This window comes from Erythrolamprus reginae, chromosome 2, assembly GCF_031021105.1.
Source record: "Erythrolamprus reginae isolate rEryReg1 chromosome 2, rEryReg1.hap1, whole genome shotgun sequence".
Taxonomy (NCBI): Eukaryota; Metazoa; Chordata; class Lepidosauria; order Squamata; family Dipsadidae; genus Erythrolamprus; species Erythrolamprus reginae.
The window spans coordinates 195,091,103-195,109,929 of record NC_091951.1 but is presented as its reverse complement, the minus strand read 5'-3'; positions in this window follow the sequence as shown (position 1 = coordinate 195,109,929).

Genomic DNA, 18,827 nt, shown 5'->3' with positions numbered 1-18,827 from the left:
TAGAAATGCATTTGGGTTGAACAGAAAGTAGACACACAGGGTATTCCAAGCAGAGACCAACACTTCAAGTTCCATTGACAGAGCAGAGGGTCTTCACCAAAGAATAGAACAGAGGTCTTCAAACGTGGCATCTTTAAGACTTGTGGACTTCAACTCCCAGAATTCTCCAGCCAGTTAAAGTTGCCAGGTTTGAGGCCCCCTGGACTAGAAGGTGATGAGAGATAGTACTAAAGATAGTGTCACATTGTTCAGTTAATTGAATATGGGTAATATTGGTAATCTCAAGGTGAGAACAAATTCTTGTCCTTTCGGTATAGAAATAATGTTACTTATCATTTGCTTAATTTGGGAACATAACTGAAGTAACTCTTTTTTCCCCTAGATGAAGGAGAAATAGCTATCTTACGCTTCGTGATCTGTAAGTGTTATTGGCTGCAAACTAGTGTTTCTCACTGTGAAACGTGTCTTTGCTGACGGGAAATGTAATGGAAGAAATCACAATATTCTTCAATTCATTGCTGATCTGTCTTTGGGACTCATTTTTAAAGTGGTTCTTTTCTTACTCATGGTCGTGTACAACTTGGCTTTCCTCACCTAAGCAGTGGAATCTTATACAGCATTATTCTTCCAGATTTTATAGCTACTCGGATGTTCCCTTATGTGAATCAGCCTTCATTCTGATCTTAAGATATTGCAAGTTTAAAGCACTATGGCTCAATTCCACTTTTGCTTTGCATATTGAGAGTGAAACAATTGCATTTAAATCCCTAAAAGAGGGCTTGGAAAACAGCCACACAGTATCTTAGATATATATAAAAACACATACTGCTATTTCATTGGGAGGGGGAGGGATGACAATCCATCCCATCTCTAGAATAGAATAGAATAGAGTAGAGTAGAGTAGAGTAGAGAAGAGAAGAGAAGAGAAGAGAAGAGAAGAGAAGAGAAGAGAAGAGAAGAGAAGAGAATACTTTATTGGCCGAGTGTGATTGGTCACACAAGCAATTTGTCCTTGGTGCATATTCTCTCAGTGTGCATCAAAGGACAAGATACATTTGTCCAGAATCATGAAGTGCAACACTTAATGATTTTCATAGGATTGAAATGAGCAATCAGGAAACAATCAATATTAGATGTCTGATAAGAATGATGAGAAGACTAATAGTAATACTAATGCAGCCTTACTGAATAGTTTGACAGTGGTGAGCGAATTATTTGTTTTGCAGAGTGATGACGTTCGGGGAAAGAAACTGTTTCTGTGTCTAGTTGTCTTGATGTCTTGGTGTCTATAGCAAATTTTGAGGGAAGAAGTTGAAACAATTTATGTCCAGGATGTCAGGGGTCAGTAAATATTTTCTTCTTTTTTTGAAATATTTTTTTTATTTTTTCTGCACATGTCTCATATTACAACACAATGCAGATACAATAATAATATATCTACACAAGCATTAATTGCTTTGGCTTCAAGGTCTTCCTATTATTACCTGCCAGTCTGTTATTTCATAATCTCTTCACTCCCCCCCTTCTCTCCTCCTGTCCCATCTCCTTTCTTATACCTTCTCTCCCTCTTCCTTCCTTCTCTTCTCCATCACCCATCTCCCTCTTCCCTTACTACTCCCTATTCCTCCTTCTTTTTCCTACCCTGAGTGAAATAGCTCTGTTCTGCAAAATATTTACTATGACGGACTAGAAGTTTATTTCTTTAATTCTCTAATTTTGTCCAGCCCATTATAATATTTTTATTTTTCAACCTCATATTTAGATTCATCTTAGGTATATGTCATTTATCTAATGCTGCCTCCTTATCAAGTTTCGTCATCTGGATTGACCATATTATTTCCTTTATTCTTAATTGTTTCTTTTAATAATTATATTTCCTATCTAACCAACCATAAAATTTCACACATATTTTATAATATACAGAATCTTATTTATCTTTAATTTTCATTGTCAGTCTATTCATTTCTGCACAGTCCAGTATTTTCTTCAAAATGTCTGCTTCCGTCTGTTGTGATTCAGCCTGAGACTCCTCAGGGACCAGCTGGATCTCTGCCGGATCCATGCCCAGAGGAGGAGGACAGTGAACAGGAGGGGGAGGACCAGGCAGACGGGGGAGAGGAACGTCAGGAAGAGGAGGATGGAGAGCAGCTTGAGACCCCCGGGGGGGGCCCTCTCCCCAGCTAATAGCCTGGATTCATTGGATGAAGACGCACAGGCTATAATAGACATGAGGCAGCAACGAGCAGCTCAAAGACAGGGCCAATTAGAAAGGTATTTCCATCCCTGAATTGGCAACAGCTGGGTTTGGGTGTGGTTCTCCTCAGCAGGGTTGAAAAGGCAGGCCCGTCCTTACAGTCTTGTGGAGAGTTATCAATTGGGAGTCCTGTGACCTTGCTTCGATTCTGGGCATCTCTGATCTTGGCTTGTGGCCTAGAAGTCTGGAAGACTTGGGGGAGGCGTGGGTTTTATTATCTCCAGGGTTGTTTTTGCCGGCAAGAATCCTGTTTTATTGCCTGGCCTCCGTGAAACCTCTGTGAAGCTTCATAGTGTTCCTGTCTGTAAGAACAGTTTTTGTTACCTGTGTTTGCTTTGAATTATATAAACTGCCTTTGCTTTTTACCAGTGTGTCTGGATACTCTTTTTGGTTGGTGTTGGCGTCTGGGGGGACCCAGACAGAACACCATCGATACCATGTTTAATTTCCATTCCATCCAAAATCATTAAAGCTACTACTTGTTTCTCAGTATACAGGTTCTCAATAAAAGACAGTAATGTGCTTTTTCTGCCGTTCTGATTATCCTCTGAAGCCTGTGTCTGTCTTGTTGGGTTTACAGGTTTTACTCTATGGCTTTTGGTAACATCAGATCAGCATATCTTTGATTCACTGGATCAAAGGAATTGACCCTTTCTAACACTATTTCATGGGCATTATTCAAGTGAGCTTTTGAACTAAAATGCCTTTTTAAAGCTTTGCACAAGCCTACAAGATCATCATTTTGCTAATATTACCAATTTCCTCCTTTCATCCTCATTACATGGACAGAATGGATTCTGCCAGATTTACCACTGAGCACAATTTCCGCTCCTGTCTGCTTCTTTCATAGAGACATTACCTATTAGAGACCAAAGGGGTGGACATCCCTCAACCCTTCACTGATGAGTCTAGCCTGTAGCCTGTAGTCCCTTTTACATCTCTTCGGTAAAAACTTTACAGAAGATGACACACAGTTGGGTTTCATTTATAACTCTTTTCTTAATTTTAATTTTTTTTTATTGATTTTTAATTCCAAGACAAGACAAAGACACACACAAAAACACATAACATAAAAAAGGAGCCCAAACTGCTCTGTATTTTTTAGAAGTCTAAGAAATTTAAATACGAATCTTGTAGATCATATTAAGAAAAGTTGATAAAAAAGAATAATAAAACGAAGAAAAATTTATAAACTGTTGCTAATTACTATTTACAAATGTTCACATAGTTTTGTACCATTTACTATATGTCACAGTATTTACAATAGCATTCTTTTATCGAGCCACTCATAAAACTTATACCAAATTTTGCAATAGTGAGATTCTTCTTGTCCCTTTAACCGCCTTGTCATCATGTCCATTTCAGCACAGTCAGTAATTTTATAACTCTTACTGCTCCATCTGTCAAGTCTACAGTCACAATCTTTAAAATCATTCAACATCTTCATTTGGTTTGCATGTTAGAGCTGTCAATCTTATATTCTGCTAACATTTACTTTATGCTGATCATACACAAAACAATGTGATATTGTAATTATTTGGAATATAACAATTTTTTAATTTTGTGAAAGAAACTTTAAACAGTCCTGAGTAGGAAATGCAGTTGTGGTCCCTGATTATTCTTTTTTTTTCCTTCCTTCAACCAGATTCAGTTGAAAGCCATGGTAAGTACCTTACCTCCACAGGTAAACACCTTAAGCCATGATATCCATTACCAGGTTCATTTTCTTGTGCAGAAAAAAAAAGAGTGAGAGATTTTTTTAATACACAGCAGGAATCAGTTGGAATGTCTCTCGGTCAAAAACTCCCTGTCTATTTTATACAAAGACTACCTTGACAGCATCATTAATTAGTTGAATAAGGCAGGAATGAGATCCTGCAGTCCCAGGGCTGTCAGGCCCAGGATACCTTTCCCCATTGCCCATCACTGGTTTGAAAAGTCAACAGAGTGATTCTTGAAGCAGGCTCTCTTCATTTTGAGTGGAAAATACACTCACGTCATAAGGAGCCCTCACAGATGGTCTTTGGTTATTTCAATTTATGGTCAAGTGCCACTTTTGCTAGTAGTTTGTAGATTAAAGGGAATCCAAATTTAATATCCTGAAACATAGGAAAGGGGGGGATATAAAACTGCCATACATGAAACAGTACACCTATGCAATAGTGATATCTTTACTGTATTTTTACATATAATGACTTGGATGAGGGGATAGGTGGGGAACTTTCCCAATTTGCAGATGACACCAAGCTGGCAAGAATAGCCAACACTCCAAAAGATAGGCGCAAAATACAGAAGGATCTTGACAAACTTGAACAATGGGCGCTATCTAACAAAATTAAATTCAATGGTGGAAAAAGTGAGGTTCTAAATTTAAGCAAGAAAATCAAAATGCACAAGTACAATATATGTGGTACATTGCTCAACGGTGATAACTGTGAGAGGGATTTTGGAGTCCTAGTGGACAACCACTTAAATATGAGTCAGCAGTGTGCAACAGCTGCCAAAAAAGTCAACACAGTTCTAGGTTGCATCAACAGAGGGATAGAATCTGGATCACCTGAAGTGTTAATACCACTTTATAAGGCCTTTGTAAGGTCACGTTTGGAATACTGCATTCAGTTTTGGTCGCCACCATGCAAAAAGGATGTTGAGACTCTAGAAAAAGTGCAGAGAAGAGCGACATATATGATAAGGGGACTGGAGACTAAAACATATGAAGAACGGTTGTAAGAACTGGGCATGGCTAGTTTAATGAAAAGAAGGACTAGGGGAGACATGATAGCAGTGTTCCAATATCTCAGGGGTTGCCACAAAGAATAAGGAGTCAACCTATTCCCCAAAACACCTGAGGGTAGAAGAAGAAGCAATGGGTGGAAGCTGAGCAAGGAGAGAAGCAACTTAGAACTAAGGAGAAATTTCCTGACAGTTAGAACAATTAATCAGTGGAACAACTTGTGTCCAGAAATTGTGAATGCTCCAACACTGGTCGTTTTTAAGAAGATGTTGGGTAACCGTCTATCTGAAGTAGTGTAGGGTTTCCTGCCTAGGCAGGAGGTTGGACTAGAAGACTTCCAAGGTCACTTCCAACTCTATTGTTGTTGTTGTTGTTGTTGTTACTACTACTACTACTACTACTTCTACTGCTGCTACTACTACTACTATATTATAATCCTTGCGTCTAATGACATCCATGGCCACTTGATATTTAGAGAATCATTTACCGAGACTCAAAGAAAGTAAAAAGATAGAATTCTTTATTAGCCAAGTGTGATTGGGCACACAAAGAATTTGTCTTTGGTCCATATGCTCTCTGTATACATAAAAGAAAAAGATACATTTGTGAAGAATCATGATGTACAACACTTAATGACTGTCATAGGGGTCAAATAATCAATGAGGAAACAATATTAATAAATATCTTAAGGATACAAGCACAAAGTTACAGTCATAAGTGGGAGGTAAGGGGTGATAGGAATGATGAGAAAAAACTAGTAGTAATAGTAGTGCAGATTTAGTTAATAGTTTAACAGTGTTGAAGGAATTATTTGTTTAGCAGAGATATGGCGTTCAGAAAAAAAACTGTTATTGTGTCTAGTTGTGTGCAGTGCTCTGTAGTGATGTTTGAGAATAGGAGTTGAAATAGCTTATGTCCAGGATGCGAGGGGGCAGTAAATATTTTCACAGCCCTCTTTTTGATCAGTGCAATATACAGGTCCTCAATGGAAGGCAATTTGGCAGCAGTTGTTTTTTCTGCAGTTTTGATTATCCTCTGAAGTCTGTGTCAGTCTTGTTGGATTATAGAACCAAACCAGACAGTTATAGAGATGCAGATGACAGATTCAATGATTCCTCTGTAGAACTGTATCAGCAGCTCCTTGGACAATTTGAGTTTCCTGAGTTGGTGCAGAAAGAACATACTTCATTGTGCTTTTTTGATGTTTTTGATGTTTTAAGTCTTGAGATATTGTAGAACCTAGAAATTTGAAGGTCTTTACTGCTGATACTGTGTTGTCTAGTGTTGTGAGAGGTGGTAGGATGGGAGGGTTTCTCCTAAAGTCTACCACAATTTCCATGGTTTTAAGTGTGTTCAGTTTTAGATTGTTCCGGGTTGCACCATAGGGCTAGTTGTTCAACCTCCCATCTGTATGCGGTTTCATCATTGAATGAGACAAATCACTGTTGTATCATCTGCAAACTTTCAAAAATTAACTAGTTCCTAGTTGATTTCCTCAACTTACTTGGGAAGGAACAAAGGGAAAGTAGGACTGACCCCTGGGCTTGATAAATGAACTATAGATTCCTAGTCAAAACAAGCAATGGGGTGGAAAGCTTGGCATTCAGAAACTGACCTTCACCATGACCTTTGCTGAGTGGCAGAGGTGGAGGACTTATTGTTCAGTGAAAAGTATAGAGACCTAGCACAACTCACTCTCTCCCTTTTCCTCTCTACCACAGTTGCCATAGTTGTCCACAGCGAAGACTACGTTTAATATCCTCCTGGATCCATCTGTGCTAAATATGTCAAATGCTAAATATAATTGCCAGAATATTGGATTGAATTGCTCCTTGAATATACAGTAGATGTCCACTGAATGATTTAGACAGAGATTGGTGTCTCTTGCTTCCAGATTGATTAAAAAGTTCTGTAATAAGTTGCAAACTTCAGACTATCATCATTGCTCTAAATTTTTTTATCATGTATATTCCTCTCATTCCTACCAGCTCTGAGAACACCCATTAAAATCACATCAGATGCATGTACAATTAGCACAGAGCCCCCCCCCCCCATGGCTGTGTATTCTCACCACTTCTCTTCTCTCTATACACTAATGACTGCATCTCAAATGATCCATCTGTTAAACTACTGAAGTTTGCAGATGATACACACAACTCCTTCTTGCTTAAAATTATGTGCTGACCAATTGACCCCCATCTTCACCCAAATCTTCAACAAATCACTAGAGTTGTGCTATGTTCCTTCCTTCTTCAAACGCTCTACTATCATCCCAGTGCTGAAGAAGCCCTCCATCAAGAAACTGAATGACTACAGACCAGTTGCTCTAACATCTGTAGTTATGAAAACCTTTGAAAGGCTAGTGATGTTCCACTTGAAAACCACGGATCCACTGTTAGACCCCGGGCAAATAGATCAACAGATGATGATGTTAATATGGCTCTACACTACATCTTGAATCTCCAATGACCTACGCTTGGGTCCTCTTTGTAGACTTCAGTTCAGCATTCTGCAAGGGGTCTGGTTCCCTCTTAAGAATCAAACTAAATAAAAGAAGTGCAAACAGAAAGAAGGAAAAGGGATTTAAAGGTCTCATTGGGTACATAGACTTAGAAAGTATTTTAACTACTGTTTGGTGGGTTCTAACTTACCTGGCCACCAGTTCACTTCCTCTCACACTGCGTGGCTGCACGTGCATTTTACACTACATGGATGGCTGGCAGGCATGCATGCACAATGGCGAAAACTCTGCTTCTGCACATGCTCAGAAGCAAAAAAAATCTTGATTTCAGAGGGCCGGGCCCGCCACAGAGAAGGCTCTTCCCCTGGGGCCCGCCAAACAACATTGTTTAGTCGACGGTACCCAGAGAAGGCCAACTCTGTGGGACCTTATTGGCCACTGGGATTCGTGCGGTAGAAGGCGGTGCCGGAGGTATTCTGGTCCAATGCCTTGTAGGGCTTTAAAGGTCATTACCAACACTTTGAATTGTGACCAGAAACCGATCAGCAGCCAGTGCAAGCCACGGAGTGTTGGAGAAACGTGGGCGAATCTGGAAAGCCCCATGATAGCTCTCGTGGCCACATTCTGCACGATCTGAAGTTTCCAAACACTTTTCAAAGGTAGCCCCATGTAGAGAGCGTTGCAGTAGTCGAACCTTGAGGTGATGAGGGCATGAGCGACTGTGAGCAATGACTCCAAATAGGGCCACAACTGGTGCACCAGGTTTTAGATTGTTCCGGGTTGCACTATGGGGCTAGTTGTTTAACCTCCCCTCCCGTCTGTATGCGGTTTCATCATTGAATGAGACAAATCACTGTTGTATCATCTGCAAACTTTCAACTAGTTCCTAGTTGAGTTCCTCCTCGCCACAGCCGAAAGATGATGTTCAAATGTTAGCTGTGGATCGAGGAGGACGCCCAAGTTGCGAACCCTCTCTGAGGGGGGTCAATAATTCCCCCCCCCAGGGTAATGGACAGACAGATGGAATTGTCCTTGGGAGGCAAAACCCACAGCCACTCCATCTTGTCAGGGTTCAATTTGAGCTTGTTGACACCCATCCAGACCCCAACAGCCTCCAGGCACTGGCACATCACTTCCACTGCTTCGCTGACTGGACATGGGGTGGAGATGTATAACTGGGTATTATCAGCATACTGATGATACCTCACCCCATGCCCTTGGATGATCTCACCCAGCGGTTTCATGTAGATATTAAATAGCAGGAGGGAGAGGACTGACCCCTGAGGCACCCCACAAGGGAGAAACCTAGAGGTTGACCTCTGACCCCTCCACTAAAACCGACTATGACTGACCGGAGAGGTAGGAGGAGAACCACTGGAGGACAGTGCCTCCCACTCCCAACCCCTCCAGCCGGTGCGGAATGATACCATGGTTGATGGTATCGAAAGCCGCTGAGAGGTCAAGAAGCACCAGGACAGAGGACAAGCCCCTATCCTGGGCCCGCCAGACATCATCCATCAGTTCAACCAAAGTGGTTTCCATGCTGTAGCCGGGCTTGAAACCTGAGTGTTGATGGCTTAGATAATTGGCTTCTTCCAAGGACCGCTGGAGCTGGAGCGACACCACCTTCTCAACAACCTTCCCATAGAGGGAAGGTTGGAGACTGGACAATAGTTATTAAGCATGGCTGGGTCCAGGGAAGGCTTCTTGAGGAGGGGATGCACAAGTGCCTCCTTGTAGGGAGCCAGGAAGGACCCCCACCTCAAAGAAGCATTGACAATCTCCTGGACCCAGCTCTGTGTCACCTCTCTACTGGCCGAAACCAGCCAAGAGGGACACAAATCCAGTAAACAGGTGGCGGAACTCACAGCTCCAATGGCCTTGTCCTCTTTATCTGGTGTCAACAGGTCAAACTCCTCCCAGACAGATGGACAAGGATGGGCCCCAGTCACCTCGACTGACTCATTGTCAGCCAACATTGCAGTCCAATCAGAGTCAAGGCTCGTCCAGATCTGAGCAACTTTATCAGCGAAAAATGAGTTAAATTCCTCGGCATTATTATGCAAGGGCTCCCCACCCCCCAACCCCCAGTTAAGGAGGGAGCAGGTCACCCTAAAAAGATTGGCCAGGCGGGATTCCACTGATGCAATCAAGGTGGCATGATACGCGCATCTTGCCACCTTGAGCGCCACTTTATAAGTCTTAATGTGAGCTCTTACAAGTGTTCGATCAGATTCAGATTTGCTTTTCTTCCATCGCTTCTCTAGATGTCTCTTCTGGCATTTCAACTCTTGGAGCTCCTCGGTGAACCAAGGAACTCTCCAGGGTCTAATGCCACAGAGAGGTCACAACGGCGTAATCCGGTCAAGAGCCTCTGTCGCAGCCTTGTTCCAGGCCACGGCGAGGGACTCTGCCGAACTGTGCACGAGTGAATCTGGTAAAACCCCGAGTGCCATCTGAAAGCCCTCAGGGTCCATCAGGTGTCTGGGGCAGAACCACCTAGTCAGTTCCACCTTCCTGTGGGGGAAGATTGCAGCCTCAAAGTCAAGCCGTATCAGAAAATGGTCTGACTATGACAACGGCAGAACATCTAAGCCCCTTAGTCTCAGACCATTACTCAATTGCTCTGAGAGAAATATCACATCGGGTGCGTGCCTCCCCTCTCATGAGTCAGACCCTATACTACTTGAGTCAGGTCCATGGCTGTCATGGTGGCCATGAACTCCTGTGCCAACCCGGAGGATTCACCGAGTGACGGTAGATTAGTCTGGGGTACTCTACTGCCAACCTAGCTACCTCCTCGAGCAGCACAGGCAGGGCTCTTAACATGCAACAAGCCCACCTGAACCCTTAGGTCCAACTTCACAAAGAGGGATTCACAACCTGCAATCTCAGGAGCAATGACTCTACGTAGGCAAAAAGTCTCCTTGGCTATAACAGCCACTCCTCCCCCCCCTTCCCTGGGGTTGTGGCTGATGCCATACCTGAAACCCGGCTCGGCAAATTTCAGAGAGAAGTACTCCTCCCTCTGGGCCCAGCCAGGTTTCAGTCACACATACCAGGTTGGCCTCCTCCTCCTCCAGGATCAAGTCCCAGATAAGGAGAGCTTTGTTAACCACTGACCTAGCATTGAGTAGCAGCAGCTTGAGGCCAGGGCCCAGATTACACTCGTCACCAGTACCCTGAGACGAGCTCATAGGGCCAGAACGAGGGATTGCTTTCAAGCAGCATTCTCTTCTTCCTCCAGAATGGCCGGCCCCACAGCTCCTGCCATATCTGCCTCTCCCCAGCACTACCAGGATCTTCTGGCCCTCTACCACTCCAGAGATGGGTTCCCTCAACCCTCCTGCCCCTCTGTCACCAGGTAAGCTGACCCTCCCATCTACACTATATCCATTCATTTCATAATGATCCATTCCATACATACAATCCCATTCATTCCACAAATCACAGCTATACATGATTTTAAAAAATCCTTAATAATTTAACTAAAAACAATAAGACATAAAATATAAAATAACGAAATATAGGGAATAGTCAATTTGCTAATACAGTGGTACCTCAAGATACGAACCCCTCGTCTTACGAACAACCCGAGATACGAACCCGGGGTTCAGAAAATTTTTGCCTCTTCTTACGAACGCCAAACCCGAAGTTCCGGGTTCGGCGTTCGGGAGGCTGCTGGGAAGCCCCGCAGCCCGGCTGTCACCTTTTAAAACAGGCGGGGGGCTTCCCAGCAGCCTCCCGAACGCCGAACCCGGAACTTCGGGTTTGGGGTTCGGCTTTGGGAGGCTGCTGGGAAGCCCCCTGGCTGTTTTAAAGGTGACAGCCGGGTGGCGGGGCTTCTCGGCGGCGGCGACAGGTTCGTAAGATGGAAAACATTCGGGTTCGGGAGGCCGCTTTGGGTTTTTGGCTGGCAGGGAGGGCAGGAGGTCCGGCGCTGGGGGAGGGAGTCAGGAAGGTCCTCCTGCTCCCCCCTCCCAGCGAAAAACACAAAGACGGTCTGCCGCCGCATGACAGGCAGGGCGGAGCAGCGTGGAGCAAAGGGAGTCTGAAACCGGCGGCGGCTTCAGCTTCCCATTGCTCCGCGGGCGGCGGCAGACCCCTTTGTATTTTTGGCTGGGGGGGGAAGCAGGAGGCGCAGGATCGGGCTGGCGGCGGGTGCGGGGAGAGGCAGCAGGTCTGCATCCTGGGCGGGCGGCGGGCAAGGAGGCGCGACCGAGCGGGCCCGGCTCAGGTTCCGGCTAGGATGGGGCGGGTAGCGGCTGGGCATGGCGGCAAGGGTGCGTCTGACTCGGGGCTGGCGGTGCCCGACGCAGCGGGGAACATCGGCGTAGGAGGCAGGAGAGGACCGGGTGAAGTGAGCAGCAGCGCTGCCGCTGTCGCCGCCACACCCGGCTTGGCGCCGGAACATTGACACGGGAGACAGGAGAGGACGGGGCAACCAGAGCAGCAGTGCTGCCACCATCGCCGCCATGCCCGGCTTGGCTTCCCTGGCCGCCACAGGCAACACGCGGCGCGATCTTCCGGGCCAGCGAGGCTCAGTGACTGGAGCCGCCGAGCCTCGCCGGCCCAGAAGATCGCGGCGCGTGGTGCCTGCGGCGGTCAGGGAAGCCAAGCCGGGCATGGCGGCGATGGTGGCAGCACTGCTGCTCTGGTTGCCCCGTCCTCTCCTGTCTCCCGCGCCAATGTTCCCCACTGCGTCGGGGGCTGCCAGCCCCGAGTCGGACGCACCATTGCCACCGCGCCCAGCCGCTGCCTTCCCTGTCCTCGCTGGAGGTCTAGCCAGAGCCTGAGCCGGGCCCGCCCCGCCCGGCCGTGCCTCCTCGCCCACCACCCGCCCGCTCGCCCAGGATACAGACCTGCTGCCTCACCCTGCGCCTGCCGCCGACCTGACCCTGCGCCTTCTGCTTCTGGGCTGGCAAAGTCTCCGACTGCTTAGCTTCTCCTGTCCAGCCCGAAGCCGAAAGAAAAACGTGGAGCCTGGTGAACAAAGGGCAAAACTTTCGGCTTCTGGATGGATGTGAGGAGCTAAGCACCTGTCGGAGAGCTTCCTGGGCATGAAAGCTCATGAATGCAACAAGAACGAAAGCCAGGAAGCTCTCCGAGCTCGGGAAGGAGCCCACGGTCAGTTGGCTGCGGGCGGGAGGAAGGCGAATCCCCCGTGGGCTCCGTTACATCTTCTGCTGCCAGCCAAGCCATGCTGGCGGCAGCGCAACAAAGAGGCATTCACTTTCCTTCCACCCGCAGCTGACTGACCGTGGGCTTGCTGGGAAGCCCCGCAGCCCAGCTGTCACTTTTTAAAACAGCTGGGAGTTTTCCGAGCAGCCTCCGAGAACCGAGAACCCAAACGCCAAACCCTCCACGCACTTCGCACTGAATGCCTCCTGGCTCACGCGGGCAGCAGCAGACCCCCTCTGGGTTTTCGCCTCGGGGGGGGCAGGAGAACCTTCCTAACTCCCTCCCCCTGAGCCGAAAACCCAAAGGGGGTCTGCTGCTGCCCGCGTGAGCCATGAGGCATGCTGGGAAGCCCCGTAGCCTGGCTGTCACTTTTTAAAACAGTCGGGAGGCTTCCGAGCAGCCTTCTGAACCCAAACGCCAAACCCTCCACGCACTTCACCCTGAATGCCTCCTGGCTTACTTCTCCCCCCCCCAGCCAAAAACTCAAAGCCTGTCTCCTGCCGCACGGTTTAGCCAGGACAGGAGCGGCGAAGTGACTTGGAGGAATGGGAAGCTCAAACCGCCCGGTTTCAGCTTCCCATTCCTCCACGTCACTTTGCCGGGTTCGGGAGGCTGCTGGGAAGCCCCCCTCCCCCCCCGGCTGTTTTAAAAGGTGACAGCCGGGCGGCAGCATTTTTTTGCGGGGGGTTTTTTTTTGTTGTTGCACGGATTAATTGACTTTACATTGTTTCCTATGGGAAACAATGTTTCATCTTACGAACCTCCCCCTGGAACCAATTAGGTTCATATCTTGAGGTTCCACTGTACTTCTTTAAAGAAAACAGAAGCAGACTCTAGGCTGGCTAAGTTCTAGAAAAGTGCAGCGTGAGCATCCAAGTCTCTGGATACTATAATATGATGGGCTCTTCATTGCTGGTCGCTACCAACCAGCACTCCCGGCTCCTTTCTCTGTACCTTGATCGATGTTATCCCGGGTTCTTCTGTCTCTGTGGCACCCCCGGCTCTCACCTCGGTCGCCCTCCAGTAACTGTCACTCTTATTGGGTGACACCTCCAGCTCTCCGCAATTCCGTACGACTTCCCGACTGCCTCCAGGCAGCTTCTACTCAGCCCCGGCACAATTTGTCATGATCTCCTACTCCTCCACAATGACTTTTATCCCCTCGACAGTGGCTGGTCCGGCTTCCCACATCAACTAACATAGTTGTGGGTCAAGGAACTAGAATATTGTCTTCCCTACCATCCCCCATTCTATGCAGACAGACAAATAAATGTTAGTGGCAATATTTACAGTATAACATTTGTTAACAACTTTGTATGGACCAGTGGCACTTAAAGCTTCTGAGACAGCTGATATACTAGAACAATTGTTTAAGTCTTTTAAAACCAAAAGAAACTATTGGTTTTTATAGATGTTTTTTATCAATAAGTAGATTTGATATGCAACAGCAATACTAGCACTTAGACTTACTGTATTTTTGGAGTATAAGATGCACCAGAGTATAAGACACACCTTAGTTTTTGGGGAGGAAAATAAGAGAAATGAATCTGCTTACCAGGTATTCATCTGGCTAGCGCCCTTAGTCTGGTCAGCTTCAGCACATTATTTTATCCCCTGGCTAGGGCTTTAAAAAAACTTTATTTGGAGAGAGTAACAATGAAAGAACTTGCAAGCTAATAAGAACTGCGGATATCAGCACCTAGAAAGAAACATTCAGAGCAAGTAGAAAAAACCCTGCAAAGACTTAGGGCTTAGAAAGCATTCTTTGTAGATAGTAGCAATGAAAGTGCCTTCAAGGTAACAGATGGGAAGATTGTTAGTACCTAGTTAGGGCTGGGGGGAAAAAGCTTTGAAAAAAGCTACATTTAGAGTATAAACTCACTCAAATTTTCAGCCTCTTTTACGGAGGAAAAAGATGTGTCTTATACTCCCAAAAATATGGTACCTATACAAACCCTAGAAAAAAACTCCAAAATTTGTAAGAAGTTAACTTTATCCTTGGGATAACTTCCATTTTTCACAGAGAGTAACAATGAAAGAGGTTATAAGCCGGTAAGAGCTGGGAACATTGTTAGCACCTGGTTAAGGCTGGAAAGAAACAAGTAATTGCAAGTAAAGCAATAAAAAAAACCCTACAAAGACAGGATTTGGAAAACATTCTTAGCAGAGAGTAACAATGAAAGAGCTTCCAAGTGGGTAAGAGCTGGGAACATCATTAGCAAGTGTTTCCATTGGTTATGGCTGGAAAGAAACATTTGGAGCAAGTTAGAGCAAACATTTAGGGCTTGGAAAACATTCTTCACAGAGAGTAACAATGAAAGAACTGGGAACAGCTGGGAACATTTTTAGCACCTGGAGTGGAATGAAACATATTTGGAGAAAGTTAGAGCAATGAAAAAAACCCTGGAAAGACTTAGGGCTTAGAAAACATTGTTTGCAGAGAGTAACAATGAAAGAGCTTGCAAGGTAAGCATTGGGAAGATTGTTAGCAGCTAGTTAGGGCTGGAGGGGGGGAAGCTACATTCAGAATATAAGATGCACCCAAATTATCAGCCTTTTGGGGGGAGAAAAAAAGTGCATCTTTTACCAAAAAAATATGGTATATACTGCTTCACACTGAAGATGATGTATTTGTTTCAGGTTCTACCGGGTAGTTTTCCTGAGGCAAAATTAAGAGAATGGGATAGTAGACTAAATTTTTGGATTGAAGGAGACAAAAAATCCAGAATAAGGAAGCATTGGCAGTTTGCACTAGAGTAAGAGGGAGGCTGGGGCAGCCCATGCTTAGTACTATATAGAAATGCATTTCAAATGGAAAGATTAATCGAGCTACAGTTATGGGGGGGAAAGAAATGGGTAGAATTAGAAAAAGAAATTAATAACATAAATAACAAAGAACTACTATTTAAAAATTGGAGTAGAATTGAAATCGCTACCTTAAGTGATCCTTTTAAAGCATGTTTAGAAACATGGCTTAAATGGCAGAGGACAAGCGGAATAAAAGTATCCAAGTTATCAACGTTACATGGATTAAATATAGGGGATGATGCTAATCTAAGTAGAATTATTAAAATACTAAATAGTAAAGGGGTAACGAGAATTGAACAATTATATGAGAAAGATGGAAGAGTTAGTAGAACCAGATTGGAATGGTGGATCGGTAAACAGAATTGGTTGCAGATCAATGCAATATGTACATATTTAAACAAAAGTGAGAATAAAGAAATCTTCTTACGAGAAGAAAATAGTTTAGAAAAAATAATAAATGAAAAGATAAATGAAAGTAAAGCACAAGCCAGCAAAATATATAGGATGTTATTGCAAAGGGAAGAAGAAGTAGCTAAAAGTTTAACAAGATGTTGGCAGGATGATTTACAAATAGATGAAAGAGAAATGAAAGAAATAATAGAAAATATATATAAGATTAAAAATACGAGAGTTAAAGAGATGAGAAGAAAAATCTTACATAAGTGGTATTATACACCTGTACAAATTGCACACTTCCAGGGGAAAGAGAAGAGCAAATGTTGGCATGGGTGCCAGAAAAAAGGAATATTTATGCATATGATCTGGGAGTGTGCAGAAATACAGAAATTCTGGAAGGTAGTCCAGAATGAAATTAATAAAATGTTAAACATTAATTGGATTATTATAAAAGAAGCAGCAATTTTAATTAAATATAGGGAATTAGGAGAATTTAAGGAAATTAAAACTGCAGCATTGGAAAGTGCTCAAGCGGTGATAGTTTTAGGATGGAAAGATTCTACAAAATGGACAGTACAAAATTGGTATTGGTATATGGTGGATCACATATATTTTGAAATTATGGAAATAAGATTAAATAATTTTGATGAGAATAAATTAGAGAAGCTGATGGTGCGATGGAACAAGGTAAAAGATTATATGTTAAGTAAAATCTGTGATGTAAATACGAAAAATAAACTACAATCACTCTTTTCGTAAAATTTGCTCAAGATAGAGCCAAGGATTAATAGATAGATAAACAAGTTAAACCTCTTTGAATCCTCCTGTAGGGGTGGTGGGGGTGATGGGGTGTGTGTGTTGTTTGGTGATGGGCACAGGCACTGTGCACTGTTATATGTTTGTTTTTTGTAAACCTATAAAAATCAATAAAAATTATATTTAAAAAATATATATATACTGCTTCACACTGCTCTAGAGCCTTCTCTATGCAGTTTGCAGAGTCAGCCTATTGCCCCTAATAATCCGGATCCTCATTTTACCCACTTTGTAAGGATGGAAGGCTGAGTCTACCTTATTTAATTAGATTTGTATGCCGCCCCTCTCCGAGGACTTGAGCCTAGTCAGGGGTGGGCAGCAGGCAGTACAGGGTGGAACACAGTTCCATCAGCAGAAATGAAGCTGCGTGCCCAGCTCCAGCTGACCATCCCCCCCTTCCATCCTCCTCCTTGGAAAGTGGCAGGGAGACCAGTACTGGCAGGAGTTGCAGGGGGCCCATTTCCTTCCCCCTCTTTTCTCAACAGCTGAGTGGCACCTGTTTGCCTAGCTACCCAGCCTGAGGCAGGGGGGGCGACCCAGGAAGGAGAGCGTGAGAAACACGAAGCAAATTGTCACCCCAGAGAGCCACACTGATGAGGTTGTAAGTTGAGGACTTAACAGTTCACTTGAACGATGATGATCATTCAAGCTGCTCCCACGTGGTCACATGGCCGGCAAGCCACTCCTACCCGGTCACATGACCATCAAGCCACATCCACAAAATAAGCCATACCCACAGTGTGGCAGTAAAAGTTTGGCTGCCCATTACTGAGCCTAATGAGATTCGAATTGCCAAATTGCAGGCAGCTGGCAGGCAGCAGAAGAAACCTGTGTTACTGTGTTATTACCACTACATCACCACGGGCCAATAGTTAAGAAGAGAAGAGTGGTCTGAAGCAGTGACACTCAGCCTTATACAATTCAATTTATACAATTAAAGAACACTACACTTAAAATCTATTGAACTCTGTGATGCATGTATGAAAAAGGACTGTCTAGGTCAGTTTGTCACTGGAGATGTAGAAGACAATGCTTCTTAAAAATACATGTTTTTACAATGTCCTATACTTAATAAGTTGTAAGAAAAATTTATATACAATACAAATGTGACCGTAGAACAAAATCTAAATTTTTGAGAAGTTAATATTCTTTTGAATTATACTTAGTATATGGAACTAAACAACTGGACAATGTAAATGGATTTGCCATGACATTACTGTAACTAAAACCCCCATAGGGTTCAATGAATTAAGTTTAAATAAGATAATTTGCAGTTGAGTTGTAGAAGATGACATGCACAACAAAAAATTGTGCATGATTGGGTTTTAAGAGGAAGAGCTGTTATATGTGGACAGTCCCAATCTCCCAGCAGAAAAGATCTCCATCCAGAGGCGTTGAGATTCGATTTGGTTAGAAAATTCTCCTGCTGCCATCGATGACCATACCTCACAAATCCACTGTCTAACTGAGAGTCATATACCCATAATGAAACATGAGAAATGCACTCAATAAAAGCTCTGAGAAGAAATCAATATTAATAAATAAAATGAAATAAATGTATCTTCAAGATTAAAAGACTGTGAGTTCCTGTGTCACAAAAATCCATATATTATTTACATATTGCTATCAAGGTTCAGAAGAAGGAAGCAGTCACTATACAGTATTTAAATAACTCTTAACCATTTTTATCCTGGATCATCCCCTCCCCTTCTGTTTAAAACACAGGACCTGGATATCTAAATTTGCCATTAAACTTAACATCCATTTCAGATCCAATATTAGATCCAATATGAAGAATTATGAAAAGCATTGCCTGGGAAAGAATGTTACTCCCAAATCACTCCAGAACAATTGATTAAAAGGCTATTGGACCATTTAATAAAATCCTTTCATCACTACTCAAAATGTTGCATGACCTGTAGGACCCATATTTCTGTTGGAAACTATATCTCATTGTACCTATAAGCTACTTGAACTAGATCAGAGGTGTCAAATTCATGGCCTGCAGGCTGGATGGGTCATGGGCTGGCTATACCCACCCCTGATATAGCAAAGGGGAGAAAGTCGCGATATGTCACGTGAAAACACCATGAAGCCAGGAGTTTAACACTCTTAAACTAGATGGATAAAGGGAAGCATCTCCACAATTCTTGCACCTGTTTCTCATCTAACCTCAT